This window comes from Hoplias malabaricus, chromosome 16 (assembly GCF_029633855.1).
Source record: "Hoplias malabaricus isolate fHopMal1 chromosome 16, fHopMal1.hap1, whole genome shotgun sequence".
Taxonomy (NCBI): domain Eukaryota; kingdom Metazoa; phylum Chordata; class Actinopteri; order Characiformes; family Erythrinidae; genus Hoplias; species Hoplias malabaricus.
Genome location: NC_089815.1, coordinates 9,959,343 through 9,980,073, shown reverse-complemented (window position 1 = coordinate 9,980,073; position 20,731 = coordinate 9,959,343). Strand labels below are relative to the sequence as shown.

The 20,731-nt window shown below is 39.2% G+C and overlaps 1 long non-coding RNA gene across 1 annotated transcript in view; it reads right to left on the bottom strand.

The window, feature by feature from the left end:
• LOC136671889 (uncharacterized) overlaps positions 1-18,984 on the bottom strand; it is a 112,710-nt gene extending 93,726 nt beyond the window's left edge. The window contains exons 1-2 of the long non-coding RNA XR_010795754.1: positions 18,892-18,984; positions 13,314-13,438 (exon numbers count right to left, since the gene is read on the bottom strand). This is a non-coding gene — a long non-coding RNA (uncharacterized lncRNA). The remainder of the gene's footprint in view (positions 1-13,313; positions 13,439-18,891) is intronic.
• Between the last annotated feature and the right edge of the window lie 1,747 nt (positions 18,985-20,731).

Sequence of the window (20,731 nt, the reverse complement as noted above, 5' to 3'; positions counted from 1 at the left end):
GTTTCACACTTTTTCACAGGGCCCCTGGGCTCCTCTCCAGGCCAGATCCTCTACCGCTGACTTTGATTTCCAGAGGTAAGTGATCCGTCGCTCCAGGCCCAATGAACATTGCCTGAAATCTGGCCCCACTTTGGCTCTGTGCGCCTGATATTGTACACTCTAATGCAAAGTGAAGTAGCACGTCTAAATAGCCTGTCAATTTTCCCCTCCTGTTCTCTCTGGGCTTCCAAAAATCCCCAGATGGGACTCATTTCCAGCATGCTTGGGAACGTAAACTATACACAGATATTAAGGGGCATTAAACTACTTGATGACATTTTGGTCGCCCTGATGAAGACTGGCACTCGTTTTAAAGGGGAGGACACCCAGCAGACAGATGCGTGACGTGACTCCTTTTTGCCACAGGCGGACGAAGGGAACTTTTAACATAAACTTTTCCCCTGGTCTGATGTGACCAACGAAACCACACACTGAGGGATCTTTCTCTCAGACTGGGTTTGTTTCCCATCTTCTTCAAACAAAGCCATGTACCCAAGTCACTTATTTCTGTCCTGGGCCTGAGCCATGGCGAAACACCAACAGCTGATCCCAGCCATGGCATTTATATTAACTGTTAATGACAAAGGCAACCTTCGCTCTGTGTGGTTTCCTGCCTCCAGTTTGGATCGTTTACAGGGCCCCCGTCTTCTGCTGATCAGAAAGGCAACCCGAGACGTGTGAAAACAGAGCGTGTATTGTTGTTGAAATGGCCGTCTCTGCTGCTCATCCCCTGTCCCGGCGCGTGTGCTGTAGGGTGTCTATTCCACAACAGGAAAGAATAAACCCAGACTCAAATCATAGGAAATTCATCAAATCTGGTTCTTGGGAGTCGTGTCTTTCAAGCACTGTTTCCTTGCCATATGATCTCTATAAACCAAATCACTGCTGGCTTCCTCACAGGCAAGCAGGCGCCTGGGGCAAGCGTATAATCAAAGCCAAATGCAAATGACAATAGATGCAGCGCTGAGCAAAGCATAGAAACCTCAACTTTTTTTACTTTTTATTTTGTTTGCATGTTGGCGGGACAGACAGCTTTGTTTGGGTATTTTTTGAGATATTTCCTTCCAGATATAAGGTAGTGCTTGTACACTTACAGGAAAAAAATACTGATCTTTATGACGACATTTTTTTGACTTTTGACATTGTGTGCATTACACTATCGTCCGAAAAAATACTAATTCCATTGCCACTTGAAAATAGAGTTAAGGTTTGAGTCTTTACAAAAAAAAAACAGATAAAAGTTCAAATGAACATAGAAAACAAGCTAAAATTTATTATATTAAGGAGAAAAATGATCATCGTTGATCATTTACGTAAAACCTCAAATGGAGGTTGAGATTCATATGGTGCTGCAAGCAAAACTGCAGACGCATTGACAGAAAAAAAAAATCAGCTTTTATGTCACAGAAAGAAGCCATTGGATGCCTAAAAAGCATGCTTCCTTTTAATAGTGTGAAAAGATGTTAGAGCTCCACAGAGACAATATATCAAAGGCTTACCATGCACTGTGTATGTGAGAGCATTGTTAGCAACAGATTAAATGCTAGTTCAAATGCTAGGATGATTGATTCCCTCCCTATGACTTTAAGAGCAGCTCTTGGGCATTTCTTGTCCCCATTGGTTTGCCCTGGTTTTCTGAGATGAAAGAAGAGCGAACAGATCTTCTGTTTCACAGGGCTTGTTAAAAGGTTTTAAGTACGACATGCTGCATCCTGCATTGCACTTTCCTGCCCACATTTCCTCCCTGATAAAAATTAGAGACTAAAAGAGACAAAGTCACATTCAGTTAAACAGTTTTAAATACGGATCTCACTCATTGAAATTAAAATAGAGAGCACTAGTTACCAAGTTTTGCCTTTAAGTTAAATTTTTGTTGATTTGTTTTCATGTGCAATTAATCAAACAAGTTAATAATGGGTATTATGGGATGAATAAATCTCTTACCCTCTCTGAGTGCAATGGCGTCATGGCAACGCACCACATCAGTGTTAATGAATGTCTTTTTAAATCAAAGTCTTCAAGCAAGGTTCACAGGAAGAAGAATTTTGAAAGCACTCCTGCCCAAGGCTTAAAAGACTCAAGTCATTTAGTTCTAATAGTTTTTATCTCTTCTGACATGGCACACAGGTGAGTCGCAACTGATCAGTGGCAGTGATGGCAAACTTCAAATAGTTGAAATACAGTACTTTACTCATCTGCATGCAAATATATGGGTGCAAACGATGCCTGAATGGTTAATATTGGTGAGGCTGAATAAATTTACTGTGTGACTCCACAGTGTGTTTCTGTGACTGACTCCCTTTTGATAAGTCAAATAAGGAGCGGGTTCTCTCGTCATGTTTCTGTATACTGCCACAATAAACTCTAAAGTCTACTGGTGGCAAATGTAAAAAGAGAAGTCGTGAATCAGTGGCATATTCACAATAAATGAATAAAATATTCTGACTGTAATGTTCAGCAGTGCTTTTCTCTCTACTGATAGCATGCTAAAAAGCAATCAGCTGAGACTGGTGAAATGGATAATACAGTCTGGTGGGACAGTGTATTGATTAAAAATTTCTATAGCAAATATTGTTTATGTTAGGAATTTTAATTCGATTTGGAGACCAATTTAGCTCAATAATGAGGAAACCACCGTTTAATGAGCCTAACAGCCTCCAGGTTTTGCAGTAATCTGAAAGTAATGCTAGATAATAAACTTCATAATACTCCAGCGATCATACGTTTCTGATTAATGAATTGGCAAAAGCCTGCAAATGTTTTCAGCCACAATGAAGATCAGGATAAATCTATTTGGCAAATTGAAGCAATTCCCTGGCCAGCATCCTGTAATTGTTTCCTTATTTGACCAAGCTGCTTAGAGCCACAATAATAAAGAGACATAATAAAATCCCAAGAAGGTTATTTTCAGGCAAATGTAACATTAAACTCAATGGCCAAATAAGCCTAATTGCAATTTGAAAGGATTTGAAAGCCAACACTACTGAATCAGTCAGACTTTTATCATTTTGTGTAAGGTTTTATCTCATGAAACATTATGAAGCAGTACACAAGACTGCTTTTAGCATATTAAAAAAACACAAATATAGTTACAATTAAAAAAAATTATGTTTGATGTTACAGTTACTTACATTCATTTGGTATTTAACCTGTGCTGACTGACTTGGCTAGAATCATACTGATAAAAAAAAAAATAAAAAAAAATAAAAAATAAAAAAAAAATAAAAAAAAAAATAAAAAAAAAACATGCTGTTGCAGGGATTAACTTAATAGAATAAAGCAAAAGTTTAAGTTTCAAGCACAAATGATCATATGGAATTTGACAAAACCAAAAGGAACAGACTCAGTTCTATTTCATTTTTATCTCATTTTATCTCAAGTGCTTCATTTTCCTGTTTGTAGTGACCAGGTTACAATATTAAGAAGTAAGACAAACATCCATGGAATCATCAAATTAACACATTGCTGAAAGGCAGATTGTTCATTTTAATTTGACACCCAGTTTCATAATCAAACTCCTTTGGTTTCTTACTAGGATTAATTTCTAAACTTTAAACCAAGTCTATTCGACTTGAATTAGGCTCATCAAAAGCATGTATATCCATCCATCCATCCATTATCTGTAGCCGCTTATCCAATTCTAGGGTCGCGGGGGGTCCAGAGCCTACCTGGAATCATTGGGCGCAAGGCGGGAACACACCCTGGACGGGACGCCAGTCCTTCACAGGGCAACACAGACACACACACATTCACTCACACACTCACGCCTACGGACACTTTTGAGTCGCCAATCCACCTGCAACGTGTGTTTTTTTTGGACTGTGGGAGGAAACCGGAGCACCCGGAGGAAACCCACGCGGACACGGGGAGAACACACCAACTCCTCACAGACAGTCACCCGGAGCGGGAATCGAACCCACAACCTCCAGGCCCCTGGAGCTGTGTGACTGCGACACTACCTGCTGCGCCACCGTGCCGCCCTAAGCATGTATATATGTCACTAAATTTTTTTAAACAAATTGTGTCCATATAAATTTTTGATCTGTGACAACATGGGCTTTAAATGGACTTTTACCTGAACACGCTGTTATATTATGTTAATATATATTTATATTAAAAAGCGAAGCAGTGTATGACAATTGACATTCATTTACTTGTGAAGCACTAACCCAGTACACGTCATCAAAAAAAAAAAAAAACAAACAAACCAAAGAACGAAAAAGAAAAAGCTGATAAAGATGGCAAAGCATCCTATAACTCCACAACCCATAGACTACAAACTTACAATAATCATGCACATGCTTAAGCATGGGAAAGCATATCGGAATAAGCTCTGATGATGAGTGGTCCGATGGAGTGCTATCAAAAATGACGTGTTCAGCATAGAGAGCCTTGAAGAGGGAGGCACTGGAAAAATCACATTACTATTTAGTGGACTACTTGAAAGCTTTTAAAACCAGAGCCTTAATATGAAACAGATTGCAGGGCTGCATTTACCCATGAAGACTGCAGCGGAGAAAGCACGTTTGACATCCCTGAATGCCTGACACCTAAGAAATTCAGAGCACCAATTTTGCTAATCCACTGAATGCTTTGAAATAACTCACAAATGCATTGAAATACTTAACTTTTTGTTGTTGTTCCCATAGTGTGGTAATTTTTATATGAAGCATCAGATGGATTTTTCAGACACACAGAAGCCCAAGCCACTATTCATCCAGAAAGCCACAATGAAGAGCTACCCATTTCTAAAATGAATAGCGCTGAACTGAAAGGCCAATAAAATTGCAAATAATTATTCCTAATGTAGTCTGAAAATCATTCCACATTTAAAATGATATATATGTGTTGCTTGTCTACCTCCAAGCCTACCCCACTACTATCCAGAACATGAGGCAGGGAATTATAATGCTTTTAATCATAGAGCTCTAATTACACTGTTTTTAGCTGATGAGACAGCATTTATAATTATTGCTAGCAATAAAAATATAATTTTACCACACCAACACCTACATATGTAATTGTGATTCAATTTGTCCACACTGCCATTCAAAAGTTTAGAATCACATGTCATTTTAATACTTACTGTTAATTTATTCAGTTACTTAAAACTTAAGTAAAACTTAAAATCTTGAATATTTTCAAAATTCAAAAGTGGAAGAGTAAAATTGTAGTGTGTCGTACCATAATAGCATCCTATGTGTCTCTTGTATCTTCTACAAATGATTGAGTAAAAGATGTGTAAATGATTGAAAACATTCCTTATACATATTTGAACTGTAGCATTTGTCATTTAGGGAAAAGGAAAAAAAATGTAAATAATAATCATTAAACATATTTTAACTCCTATTACAAAAAATATCTGGCAACCCTCTCTAGAATAAATAATAATATTAATAATAAATAAACAAATAAAACGAGAATTTCAATAGAACCTCTTCCACAGATCACATTATCTACATAATGACACACGTTGGAAAATGTATCTGACTATTCTTCAATGTTAAAATTCAATTACATTAGCCAACTAAACATTTACCAGTGTTGTCACAAAGACATAATTAAAAGGGACTGTATTATCAGTGCAGATATCATCATGTTTTAGATATGATCATGTTTTTTTTTCAGTCCATAGGTTTATGCTCTCTCTAATTGCGCTGGTATCATTAATATTATAAGCAATATATGTCTTTATGTTGTACTGTCTCTTGAAAATTAATCAGTATGGTGTGGGGGCGACATTAATGAGATGTATTAGAATGACGGTAGATATTCAAGAAGGCAAATCAAAAGCCCTGACACGCTGGGTAGAGGGCAATTAAGCTGGCTGGCTCCTTTTCCTTTTCATCTTGCTAGCTGACCACATTAATTGCTGTTGAGACGTTTTTGTTCTATTGGTTTTGGTAGGAGCTTGTACAACACTAAAACAATGATTATTCACTGATGTGTGTATCATAGGATATATAATAGCAGTTTTTAACAAAACACAGACCTTCAGAACCAAAGACAACAGGGACGTTATCTTCCGGCAAGCCTTGCCTTGCTTTTCCAATTAAACGTCCTTTCAAGAGTCTCAGTTCTCACCTTTCAAACTTTAAATATAATCTGAAAAATGGTAATGTGAATACCATTTACAGCAGACTAGTCTTTGTGGATAGAAGATTAAGTTAGACTCCAGTCATTTTCAGCTGATGGGGATAGTGTCAGAATTATGCTCATGAGCTTTACGGTACACTGATGTTCCCAACTGAGTGCTTGCATTATTGTACTGATTCTGTTACAGAAAGCCTTTGGCATTTCCTGTGATATGATATTGCTAGTGCACCTCCTCCTGGTTGGAACAAAGGTTTCTTAATAACCCTGTAGTCTCTTATAGTTAAAGGGGCATGTTCGTAATATTAACACGCTCAAATACAGTGGATTAATGAATGGATGCACGCCAGTGGAGCCGTCATCAGCCAGAGCGTTTCCCTTTGATGCCTCATCGCTCAGAAAGCTTTTTACAAAATGTTTGAAGTGTCTGCCTGTGTAATAATGATTTATAATTCTCTTGAACTAATGCAAAATCTGCTGGTAAAAATAATTTTTGAAATAAAAATAAATTGTGCCCGGAGGGTCAGGCTGGGTTTCAAAAAGAGATCACCCAGGAGCAGCAAATGATTTAATAAGCCACCAGCTCCAGAATGGCGAGATGGAGGGGAGCAGAACGAGGCATTTCAAAGTATGTCTAATTAATATCAGTTTATTAGGGTGTCAATCTTTTCAGCAGCAGTCGGTGAGCCAAATGTGAGAACAGGGAGAAAAAGGCATGAAGAGGACAGACTGTTTGGGCATCAGCCCTTACATAGTGTGTACACTGCTTGCAGTTTTTATTTATGTATATATGGGTTTTTTCATGTAGAAAATGAAATTTCTACTTACGATTCAGTCATTGTATTCACGTTCAAACAGCAGCTTAAAAAAAAATAAAGAGGAAATAATTATGAAAAAATCCACCCAATCTCAATTATTCCTCAAGGAACAAGGAGATAAATATTTAATAACACTCTCACCACTGTGATTGCATAGTGATGATGCGAATCCGAATGCTCTTGTTTAATTTTTCTGGGGAACGTGTGTTACATTTGCAAAGAGGTATCACCACAGTACTGTCTTAATCATATTTTAGAAAGCAATCATTATCAGCCTCTCTGTTATGGAGGAGGGTGATGTAAGAAATTGTCAAAATACATATGCAGATATGTTGCAGTCAGTTGGTTCTGAAATGATAAAAGATTCTACAATGGTGTTCTTTTTATTTCAAAGTCATGCTGCACTAAAATAATCTATAATCTGCCACCACTAGGCTATCTTTCCAACTTATGTATTCTAAGCTATTTATTTCTTAAGATTAGTTCATGGACAGGAAATCATAATGCTGCTGTGCTCAATCACAAAGAGGTGTCAGAAAATTTTAGGTAATGTTAAAATCGTTTGTTATACACCGTCTGAAAATATCTGCTACACAAAGTAAATAACTATATTTATGCACGCTGGAAATGGTTCTTTGAAAGTAAACTTCCCCTCTAAAGACGTATCCCAGTAAGAATGAAATCTAAGCAAATGTAACCATGCAGTCAAATCAGTACAGTAAAAGCCCCATACATGCCACCCCCAGTATTCAAAATATATTGCGGCTTTATTTAAAGTACCTGTTCTAATGTTTTGATTCAGAATTGTAAAGTGTTCTAACATTATCATTACAGCACATTTGTTTGTTTCTTTTCACTGTCCCTCTCATATTAACAGCACTGGAGAAGTCCCCAGGCGCCATCTCCTTGGAGCACACTCATGTTTACATCCAAGATGTCCCACTGCTATTTACATAAATATATTCCTTAGCCAATAGGGAGGTGGTAACAAAGAAGTGGCCACATCCAGGAGGTAGCACACTGTAATCCCAAGAAAGGCAACGTCCCTGCACGCTTGTCTGCAGCTTCCACTTTCATGTTAAATTCATGCTCTTGGAATGTGCAGCCAGTGTGCTACATCAACCGTCTCACTTTGGCACAGCCTCACAAAATGCTTATGATTCAATGATGGGGGCCTCCATCAAAAATCCAAATAGTCCTTCCATCCATCTGTACATGCATTAAACAGAAGTAAACAAAGGCATGTTGCGGTTTATCTTTGCGCAAGTACTGCCATCCAAAAAAGCAAATCGTATAATTGCAGTGATTATCAAAGTCAAAAAAAATAATGCGAGACTGTTTAATGGATATATTCCGGCAGAGCAGGATAAAAAAAAAAACAGTAAAAAGCAACCAAATGTTGCTTAGTATATTAATGGAAACTTAGCATATTGAGCTGATGGTAAGCACTGTAATATTGACTGCCTCAGCGGCACAGGTTGACCACTCTTGTCCTAATATGGCTAGCAGGATGATTAAATCTTCTTTTACATAGCATTCAGCTCAGGGCCAAGTGCAGAAATAGTTTATTCCCCTAAGCAGCATATCAGAGCACCCGAGCCCTGACTCAAACTGCAGATTCAGTACTGGAGAAAAGATTCAAAAGTCTTCAGCAAGCAAACAACAGTAGAAACAGGAAAGCCAACAAATACTCCTTTGCTTTCAAGACTACACAATTTTCAAAATATCCAATTTACCAAAAGAAACGGATATCTTAGATACAACAAATGACAATTCATCATCATCTGCCATTGGAAACGTATCGGCTTCGTGAAAAATGCATGAATTACTAATTAATGAGGCATTCTGAGCAGATTTACATATTCATAAAGGTGTGGTTGAGTAATTGACACATGCATGAGAGAGCGTAGTGATGGATTTGAGATAATAACACAGGCCTACAGAAGAACCTTTATTTTGCTAAATTCTTCAAAATGCAGAGGGAGTCAAGATGCTTTTAAATTTGCATTACGTATTCATTCTTCCCAAAAGAAATGCAGTCAAATGCTTTGGGAGATAAATACACTCAGGAAATGCAATGATGTGAAACAGTATGTAAAATTACATTTTGTGAAATATGGCCCGATGCGGATTCTTCAAAAGTTCATTTAGCAAATTCATATGTGCAACAACCATGCTTAGAAATTCTCAACATGTTGCTGGAGCTTCGACAGAACATACAAATCTGCCTACGGTGACAGATGGAAAAAGAAAAAAACGGACTAAATATACATTGCACATGGATTCTCGGATGTTCTCCTGAGATTCAGTTCAATGCACAGTGTGGGGACCTGCTACCGCACCCATGAAGTCTTAAAAGGCACATAATACAGAACACTTTATTTTTTGTACAAGAGCTTAAGGTCACTGTATATATTAACCATCATATATACATTAAGCTGCCTATTCAAACTAGGCACAGCCATTCACTGTAGAGCACTGTAGCCACACCCTTTCAAACTGAAGTTATAGGACATTTCAGCATGAATAGCTTTTTGATTTGCAGGCAGACACACACCCACAAACTCACGCATATACACACACACAAACAAACACACGCACACCCACACTGTCAGTCTGTCACAAAAATAAAATGACTTACAGGTAAAGAGAATAACACTGATTATCTGGTTACAATTCCATGTGTCAAGGATTGGAATATATCCAGGTAAGACTGAACAGTCAGTTGTTGAGGCTGATGTGCATCAGCATGAAAGCATGAAAATTGCATCTGTATCTGAGTGACTTTCACAAGAGCCAAATTGTGATGGCTAGACTTGATCAAAGCATCTGTAAAATAGACTGTCCGATCGAATCAACAATCGAATGAACAATACATATATATATATATATAAAGATAGCCAGACTTCTTTCAATCTAAAGGAAAGCAACCGTAGTCCAAACTGCTAAAAAACAACGCTGAACACACAGTGTATTTCAGCATGCTGCATATGGGGCTGGGCAGGCACTGATTCATCACAGTGCCTGTGCTAACCCCTGTTCACCACAAAAAGTGCCTACATTGGACACCTGAGCATTACCTGACCGGACTATGAAGGTGGCCTGGTTTGATGAAAAACACACTCAACGACGTGACTTGGACAGCCAGGTGTGCATAAAGTTGTCTTTTTAATTCTAGGGAATAAAGAGGATTTGGAAAATGGCCCTATGACACTGAATTGTGATTGCTCTTGGCAAAACCAAATGATAATGTAGGATATGAAGCGTTTAGACACATATACTCTTTGAAAAACTGCATACTTCTTCACTATCATTAGTTATGTTGCTGTTTTCCAAGGCAACGCACATCTTGATACATCCTATGTTATTTTGGATTTCCACGCATTTCCATCGTCAAGAGCTTGTTTGCTCTGAAATCCTCCACGATAGCTGCCGACAGGATCTGAGTAATAGCATCCCGTTGAGCCATGAGGTCAGCTTTTTGGAGACTGTGCTAGAGATGGGGTAGGTCCAAGAGAGTTTGGAATGAGCCAGCCTGTATGTCACTTGGAGAGTCCTTTCCATTGTTAGCAGCTCTGCAACAAAAGCCATGTGAAAGCTGACCCAAATATGGTGCATTAGAAGAGCACAAATGACATTCAGATGGTTCCTAGGCTTTCTTTGCAGCTATGCACTGGCGAATGACAAGTTTAACAAAAACATGTTGAGTTTTTCACCCTAGCCTATTGTGTTCCCACATTAACTCCAAGCTGGGCTCTTTGAGCTTGTCCAGAATTGTGTCTGGACTCCGTGGGCCTGCGATGGCTCTGTCAGCGGGCTTGGCCTACTCTGCACACCACGCCGTCTCCTTCACTGTTCTTTTCACTCCCATCCCCTTTTTTTCTCCTTCTCAGTGGCTTGGCTTCCACTCACGGTAAAGCAAGCGATTGATGGGGTGACGGAGAAGTTAAACAATTAAAGATGGCCTTCCGAGCCAACTGCTTTGTGCCGTCAGTTCCATGCTGAGAAGAAGCTTTTGTGCTCACAGTCATTGTTTGGACTGAAAATGAAAAATCTCAAAGCACATCCAAGCTTTCTTTCTGTTGGCAATTTCATCATTTTCTGAAGGCTACTGGACATAACAATCACACAAAACATGACACGAGATATAAGCTGAATTCTGAAATGAAATGTACCAACCTAAAATGCAGCCCGAAAGAAAAGAGACAGTGAGAATATTTGGGTTTATCGAACACATCTGTCATACTAAGCCAAAGGGAGAATTGAATGTAACACTGGCACATCTGCCGGAGTTCAAATCTCAAAGAAGGTGGGGAGGGGTATTATCAGTCTTACACCAGCTGATCACTGTCCCACACAGGGAGCTAGACAGTAGAGGTGAAGTATCACAAATTAGGGTCTGCTTTAGAAAGGCAGAAGTTTCTGTTTAACCTTGCTGGACTTTTGGAAGGCAATTCCGACACTGGGAAGAAGAGTTTTGGCAAAGGAACAGGAAGCCTGGTGGGTCCGCACATCTCCGAGTGCTGGTACTCCACACTAATCTATTTTAAACCATCTGTGAAATTAGCAAGATTCCTTAAGTCCTTCACCTCCAAGGATTAAAAATGGCTCTGAGCCGGGGCCATCTTTACATATGTATGCATGTCTGCTATCCGGAGACTGCAACCCTGTCCAAAGTTGTAGCGTTGCTCCACTGCAAACATTTTGCCTTCTAATGCAGGGTTACAAAGCATTGCTAGTTTGACGGCGTGACGTTTATCAGTATTTTTCTCAAAGCCTTTTGTGAAACCCCTGAAATCTGTTTGGTCTGCATTGCACTTCACTACATAAATGTGAGCTCATTCATCCTGCAAATAACTATACACCTCAAGGATGAATAGCAAATGTGACTAGCAGCCTTGCTCGCAGAAATGTATTTCAATTACAAGCCATTCTAAATAAGAAAAAGACGTGCATTTCAGGACCCGGCATTTGTGAGTCTGGCAGAGGAGTGCAAATTTAACACAAACACCAAAGTTACCTGCAATGCCTGTGTCTGTAAATGGCTCCAGAGTGCGATGCTTGAGCATTGCGAACTCTCTGCCAAAAGCCGTACAATAAAGTCATGAGTCAAGTCTAATGAGAAAATCAGATAAATAGCAGCTGGGCTTAGGGAGCCGGCACTCCCTGACTGATTCACTGGACTCAGTGGCAGTAGCACAGAGCTTGGGAGGAGACAGCAGCTCTAAAAGAGTAAAATATTGTTCCAGACAACTCCCCACCAATGTTTAGTCATCAGCGCCATGAAATAACTGCACTGTCGCCTCTGTGCAGCAACAGAAAATTAATTATTATTTGCTGCCCAAATACCTACATCTTTGTACTAACACTGTGACAGTTCATCCAAACAAGCCACATAGAGGCTGCAAAATCGCTCTTCGTACTTCTGCAGACCCCGATTCCTGCCCCACTCCCAATCCACCCACAATCCCCTTCACTTGTGTCCCATCCAGAAAACCATGGAGCATTGAAGGGATTAAAAAGCAGGTCTGGGGGAAATGAGAGTTATCATCTCTTATATGAGATTAAAATGTCACAGGCCAGCCGTCCCGTCTATGTGAGCACACATACAAGTGTAGGAAAAAAACACAAGGGTGCATGCACAATGCCAAGGCTGCTCTGTGGGCCAAAGATTTGTAATGCTAGCTTTGTGAATTACAATACGATTTATTGTGCAGCAGTATATGTCTAATTTTCCATCTACCGTGGGGGCGCTTCAGCAGCAGAGAGCTGACACAGGCGTCTATTATGCACCGCCACAGTTAAAATGTGGTTTTTACGCATGCTCTTGGGGAAAGGAGCTTACAGCACATTCTGGCATAGGACAAAAAATGATTGATGACGACAACAAAAGGCACACATAAATGGTTTTCCAAAATGTTCTGAAATAAGTTCTATTCCAGAATCCCTTTTTTCTTGAACTGGCTAAGAGGAGTTAAACAGATGAAGCAAAAACTGCTTCCTTTTGAGTGTCACTGAGGGATTTTTTTTCCAGGTTGTTGCTAAATGAGTTTTACCTAAATGAGTTAACAACACAAGAAAATTAATTTACCACGAAAATATTCTATAGTGATTTCAGTAATGGAGTTCAGACAGGCACACATCAACAAATCTGTATTTTGGAAGTTTCCTAACTATTCTTCCTCATATTTACCTCACACACCTAATCAATGTGCAACCCAGAAGGCTGTGGTCCAAAAGATGAATAAACACCTGCTGTCTAAAGGGCTGCGGTTCCACTAGGACTTTTCTCTATTCCTGGCACATTCAACAGTTAGACTGTAGGAGCACACACGCATTAAGGACTGCCCTTTGAACAGGTACCTGCTGCAGGTCAGGAGGTCTGCGCAAACAGGAGGTCTTGGGTGGCGGTAACTAATCTGGAGTCTGTCCTCAAATGAAGTCAAATAAGCAGTTCAGGTTATTCCTTGGAAAAAGAGAAGCAATTTCTGAGGTGGAAATGAGAAAAAAATAATTAAAGTTAGTTTACATATTTTTTCTAGCAAACTATTTCAACAGGAAAGAAATCATAACATGTTTAGGTTTAAACCATGCAATGTCTTATACAAATGTGTCCAACTCCAACATGGCCATTCTGACCAATGATTGATGATGTAAAAACAAAAAATAATGGTGTATTCAAACACCTGGGATCAGCTAAAGAGTCTCAATAATTGATTTTGAATGGCAAAATAGTTTAGAACTTCCATCCATCCATCCATAATCTTATCCAATTCAGGGTCACGGTGGGTCCAGAGCCTACCTGGAATCATTGGGCGCAAGGCGGGAACACACCCTGAAGGGGGCACCAGTCCTTCACAGGGCAACACACACACTCACACATTAACACCTACGGTCACTTTTGAGTCGCCAATCCACCTACCAATGTGTGTTTTCTCAACAACGGAGGAAAACGGAGCACCCGGAGGAAATCCACGCAGACACGGGGAGAACACACCAACTCCTCACAGACAGTCACCCGGAGCGGGAACGAACCCACAACCTCCAGGTCCCTGGAGCTGTGTGACCGCGACACTACCTGCTGCGCCACCGTGTCGCCCTGGTTTATAACTGTATTTCAATACATTTTGATATGACTATAATTGCATTTTAGCTGACAAAGATTTGTGAGGTTAATAACTGCAATTCATAAATTGATTATTATTTTGAAAGACTATAGTTGTATTAGATTGGATTACAATATAAATGGAAAGTGGCTAAACTAGCCAATGAACTGCCTTTATTCTAGTTATTAATGAGCAGTTCACAACTGATAGAATAAAGACTTTAATAACACTAGCAGCACTGCTGTGTCTGATCCACTTGTACAAGCACAGCACAAACTAACACATCACCCCCATGTGAGTGTCACTGATGTGTGTGTGTGTATGTATGTATGTATGTATATATATATATATATATATTATATACACATACAGGGGTGGGCAATCTTATCCGCAAAGGGCCGGTGTGGCTGCTGGATTTAAGTCCATTCAGGCTCAAGCACACCTGATTTCACTCCTTTAATTAGTTGGCTTGAGTAAAACAAATGATCATGTGACCTCCTCGTTGGTTGGAACAAAAACCAGAAGCCACACCGGCCCTTTGCGGATAAGATTGCCCACCCCTGGGTTACACAATGAAACTGAAACACCGGCCATTTTAGTGTGGGAGGTTTCATGGCTAAATTGGACCAGCCTTGTGGCCAATCTTCATTAATTGCACATTGCACCAGTAAGACCATGTGCATCCAATGGTTCAAACATTGTATCCTGATGGCAGTGGCGTGTATCAGGATTACAATGCACCAAGAGTTGAACATCTCCCATGGCCTGCACAGTCACTAGATCTAAATATTATTGAGCCACTTTGGGGTGTTTTGGAGGAGCGAGTCAGGAAACGTTTTCCTCCACCAGCATCACGTAGTGTCCTGGCCACTATCCTGCAAGAACAATGGCTTAAAATCCCTCTGACCACTGTGCAGGACTTGTATATGACATTCCCAAGACAAACTGACACTGTATTGGCCGCAAAAGGAGGCCCTACACCATACTAATTCATTATTGTGGTCTAAAACCATGTGTTTAAGTTTCATTGTCAAACCCCTGTATATATATATATATATATATATATATTACACTTACACAATTAACAAGTGTAAGTTAAAGAGAATAGGGGCAGATATGGGAGTTCCATGTATTATACATTAGTTGTGAGGTTATGAAGACATGAGCTAGACTTTTAACTCCTTTTCTAGACTGCAGCTGTGTCATCCAACCTTCAATATGTCAGGACTGTAATAGGTGATACAGAAAAAAATACAGATGCAAACACTGCAATGAAAATCCTGTTTCATTTTCAGATATAACAAAAATCACAGGTCATGTCCACGCATGTAAGTCTCATGCCTTTACCAAGAGGGCGGTGACCATCCTTACAGATCTTTGGAAGCAGTTTGGAATGGACAGATCATCACAGATGTAAACTGTGCTGGACAGGATGATGACTGCATCACAAGGGATTCAAGGCATTTCTGAACCAAGAAGTAGACACTATTCAATAAACAGATATGCAGATATAGCCATATCCAGTTAGGCCATACAACTATACCTAATAAAATACTGTGTATAATCCATTTAATGCTACAGTGGGTCACCGGCACAGACAGCATTCGACTGACTTTAACATACATTACATGTCAAAAGGTTTGTAAACACTTTTTCTAATGAGTGAGTTCATTTAATTGAACATACACCTTGTTTAAACTCCACAGAAAGGCATATACCAATAGAACTGCATGCTCTGAAGTAGCCACACAGGAACCCAAGGTCACTTATTACCAAGCATAGGTTAAGAGTAGAGATAAGCCCGCCAGCATTAGACTGTGGAACTCCATTCAAAACTTCTGAGATTAAAGTGGCATCCTCTTATCCAGAAATGATCAAACAATATCAAAACCTCACATTGTCTGTGTGATGAAAAGTTGAGGCTGTAACTGTAGTGGGGACCAACTCTCTATTACACGGCCTGTCCAGAACTATGTAGCACGCTATAGGCCTAATATTCTACAGTAATTGTCTTAACAGTATCGGTGTACCACTTACCACCAGTAGTTCTACAACTACAATATAGTCCATCTGCTGCTCTGCATAGTTTGTTGGCCCTTTTTCACCCCATGTCACTGAGAACAGTCATGTCACCAAGCAAAAATATCCAACCAACAGTGTCCGCCCAATGACTACTGATGACGGACTAGAGGATGAATGACAAACCGTAGCAACAGATGAACACTGTCTCTGACAGCTACAATGTGGACCAATAACCTAACCATGTCTAATACAGAAGCACTGATCCAATCTTCAGTGTCACTGCAGCGATGAGAATGATCCCCAACTGAATATTTCTTGCTTTGCTATAGAGTCTAAAGCAGCTAAAAAGTGTTTAAAACAACAGCTGGAATAGTATTTACTGTTAAATCTACAAAGTGCACCAATATGGAAAGTGAAGCTCATGAAATGGACAGGGAGTTTAGAATATTACAATATGCAACATATATTTTGTCTAGGGCGGCACGGTGCCGCAGCAGGTAGTGTCGCAGTCACACAGCTCCAGGGGCCTGGAGGTTGTGGGTTCGATCCCAGCTCCAGGTGACTGTCTGTGAGGAGTTGGTGTGTTCTCCCCGTGTCCGCGTGGGTTTCCTCCGGGTGCTCCGGTTTCCTCCCACAGTCCAAAAACACATGTTGCAGGTGGATTGGCGACTCGAAAGTGTAGGTCCGTAGGTGTGAGTGAATGTGTGTGTGTGTGTTGCCCTGTGAAGGACTGGCGCCCCCTCCAGGGTGTATTCCCGCCTTGCGCCCAATGATTCCAGGTAGGCTCTGGACCCCCCGTGACCATAAATTGGATAAGCGGTTACAGATAATGGATGGATATTTTGTCTAAATCCAATGCCACGTCTCTTGGTAAACCTAGGTTAACTATCAGCTTGCTCTGACTTTGTCTAATGTTACTTAAAGACTAAGCAGCACTTAATGGACCTCCATGAATATTTCACATTATTTTAGTTACTGACATATATACGTACGAATTAAAATGAAAATAGCATGCTTAAATTGCTTTAAAACTGACAATTTTATAAAATTGACAAAAAAAACAGAGCTCCCAACGGAAATTCTTGCATGCAACCGTGACGTCACTAGTGGACAACAGCTGAACAACGCCGCGGTAAAACACCGTTATAACTGACTGTTATGACAGTATCTAGCTAGCTATATATATATATACAAATATATAATTCTATAAACCTCCGTAATGCAGCTACGTAGCCGAGTATAATCTGAGCCACCGAGATTAGCAAGTCAAGCTAACATTAACTAACACCAACTAAAACAGGCGAAGTAAGTGTACTTACCCTGTTTACCTCCATGTTACAGAGGCTCCTGAACACAATTCGTTGGTTTCCTTACATGCCCATATTGTTGGAAAAGCACCAGTGAAGTGACATAACGGAGCGAGCGGGTGGTCATTTCCAAAGTGCCCGTTTAAAGTTGACAAATAGAGTCAATTTTCTGGACATTTTGGGATTGTAAGAAATAACATGTTTTCTGACTATCAATAAACACAAGTTAGGAACTCAAATTCCACTGTATTTATTTGTTTGACACTTTCATATAGCTGGGGCTTAGCCTTTAATATGTAACAACCTAGCAAGCTGAAACTCAAGTTTAACCAGAAAATGTTACTAAGAACTGTCAGAAACTTCTGGATTGGGGTAATATTAACAATAATAACAATTAAAGTTAGTCAGCTGGCTGTATATAAACTATTTATTGTTTCTAGAATATTCTTTACAAGGCAGATGGACCTAGTTCTAAAAAACATTGTTCTAACAAATATGATTCACTGTCCTCAGCACAAAAACAGCATTTAAAGTGAAGGAAGCAGAGAAACCAAACTACACTTAATTTATACTAAGACAAAGTGAGGTCCTACATTCATCAATTTCTTTTTAAAATTAGAAGTTTAATCTTAAATGTGAAACACATTACTATGCATGTCCACCTGCACTTCATCCAGTTCATAGATATTGTTAGTTTTGAACACTGTAAGACAGTCTACAGGGTGAATTCTACTGTGAACTTGACGTGCAGCAAGATGTATCTATTTTCCAGTCAGAACCAGCAAAGTTTGGCACCTGTGAAACTCACCATTGCTAGAGTGACTGACCATATTGTGGTTTTCAAATAAAAGAAACACATGATGCAGGTTAAAAGTATGGGGTCCAGGGGTAAACAGTTGACAAATGCATTCATAACCATGCAATGTTAGTGACATTTAATACAATACTTTTAACAAGACAGCTAACAAAATAACTAATTTGGCACGTGACAAAAATAATACAATTTTTAAAACCCGTTATATACTGTTCATACAAAGAATAATATTGAAATGATATTAAAACTCATTTACACCAGAAAATGGTCATAACAGAAACTCACGTTTATATTGTAACGGTGGTGTTTTTAACGTTACTAAATTCAAGTACCACATTTTATCAATATTAACTTGATAACTGATAAACCCAAAGCATCGCTCGGTTCCAGATATTTATGTAAAAAGACTTACATTTTATATAAATTTCTAGCTGACAAAATTCACACCCTCGTCCCTGGCTTTATTTCGCATGTTTTCGTGTAAAGTAAAACAAAAGCTGCGCAAATGTATTTCGCTATCGCCTGCTACCTCGGCGGAAAGTCAGTAACGGTCAGGTGTGTCCGTGTATTCGTGTCGTTATCGGGACAGAGGAGAAGACTCTCAGTTTTGTAAAATATAAAGCAGAACATGAAATATTCGTGGGCCACAGAAACGCTACACCACATAAAGACATGAGACTATAATGAATCACCTTATCTTTCCGAAAACGTCTGTTCGAGGCTCTAGTAAAACCTGTAATGTGTAGCGGAGCTCTTCTGAAAGTTGTGTTAGCTGTAGTGACGTAAATACAAACGGCGCGTGGCGTGTGTCTCAATTCTGCTCTCAGCTCTGACACCTGGAACTGAACACTCGGGCACCATTTGAACACCTACAACAACGTCATCAAAGTGTACACTTCAATGAAGGGTTTAGGGCTCATGGCAAGTATTGGGACGGGAGGGAAGTCTTTGGACAGTAAGATTCCGGACATTTTAGATTTAGAAATCTCGGGCGGACGTTGTTTAGGTCACAAATAGAGAACATGTCCTGCGAAAAAAGGACGTCTGGTCTTTCTACCATTGCAGTTAAGAGGATAAATTGCAGGACACATACCTTCAGGAAAGTTCAATTATGCAAACGCACTGGCTACAGTATATACATAGACAATCAGGTGTAAACAGACTGAATCTAGTCTGGTACACAGATGTATGACGTAACAAGAAGAATAGTATAAATGTCCACAAATGGCAATGCAGCCAGAGAGCCAGGGGCCTCCTTGTCTACTCCATTAACTTGTGTGTATGTATGTATGTGTGTGTGTGTGTGTGTTTCATCATATATACATAGTCATATATTAAATTTACTGTAAAACTGGATGTTAAAATTGTTCAGATATGTCTAAGCACATTATACAAAAAGATAATAAAAACTGAATAAGTGAGGCTAAAAACAGCTAATTTCTAAGAACTGTAATACGTTTAAACTTGGAAGAAAACATGTAGGACCACAAGTCTATTTTAAAATATACAAGTGAAGCCTATGAAACATCTGCTTTCTCTTTTTGAATCAAATAATGACAGAGCTCTAATGTCTGTGGTGTACGGCAGACGTTCGCTTCATTTCAGTTTATAACTAACAAGAGATGGAGGCTCAAGAATATTACAAAAAGTTCCAAATTTTGGCATTATAAAAACAGCTTGTGTTTAAATAAACCTGACCTTAAAACAATAAAACACATACAGTTCCTTGGTGTATATGCCTAACCAGGTCTGTATAAATACCTTCTTTATATAGAAGGTATTCACTCACAAACATACTTAAGCCAGAGAATTCTAAATTGAACTTTCATTTTTTTTTCTGTAAATCATTTATTCAGCATCAGGAAAAAAACAGAAAAAGATCATTAACAGAATATTACATAAAAAAAATTAAACAACTGAATATACCATCACATTTTCTGTTTTTTTTTTTTTTCAGCGGATTCAGAAGATAATATTTTACACCTCCAAATATAGACAAACCAACCTGCTTCTCACAATCCAAGTAATCCCAATAAAACATTTAGGCTTAATCATGTTTTCTTTTTATCTTCTATCACAGATCCACATTCTTTCAGACCCACAGAGGCATTGATATCGCACTGTGGAAGTAAGGATACAAAAACCTGTGGATTTGAAGTAAGTTGGGAGCTTGATTTTCTCCTGTCTCTCAAAGTTTAAAGCGGTAAGTACTATGTATCTGATGGGAATAATTTTGCATGGTTGTTAGGAGTCACATGTTTTTTTTTGTTAAATTTTACATTTTCCTTTTTCTAGTATGCGATCTCTATGTTCTGAAAAACATAACTCATAGTTAATGTACTTAAAAGCTGTTTTGGTCGCAAATGTACAACAACAATCAAGGGTAGCCTCTGATTTTTGTACAGTACTGTGTCAGGGGCAGCTTTCTATTCAAGAAGTTCATTGTTTCATTTCTCAGTAAGACATCTGGGAAGGACTTTGCAGAATGCATTATGTGCTGCCATTTAATTGGGCGGTAAGAATAGATTCAAA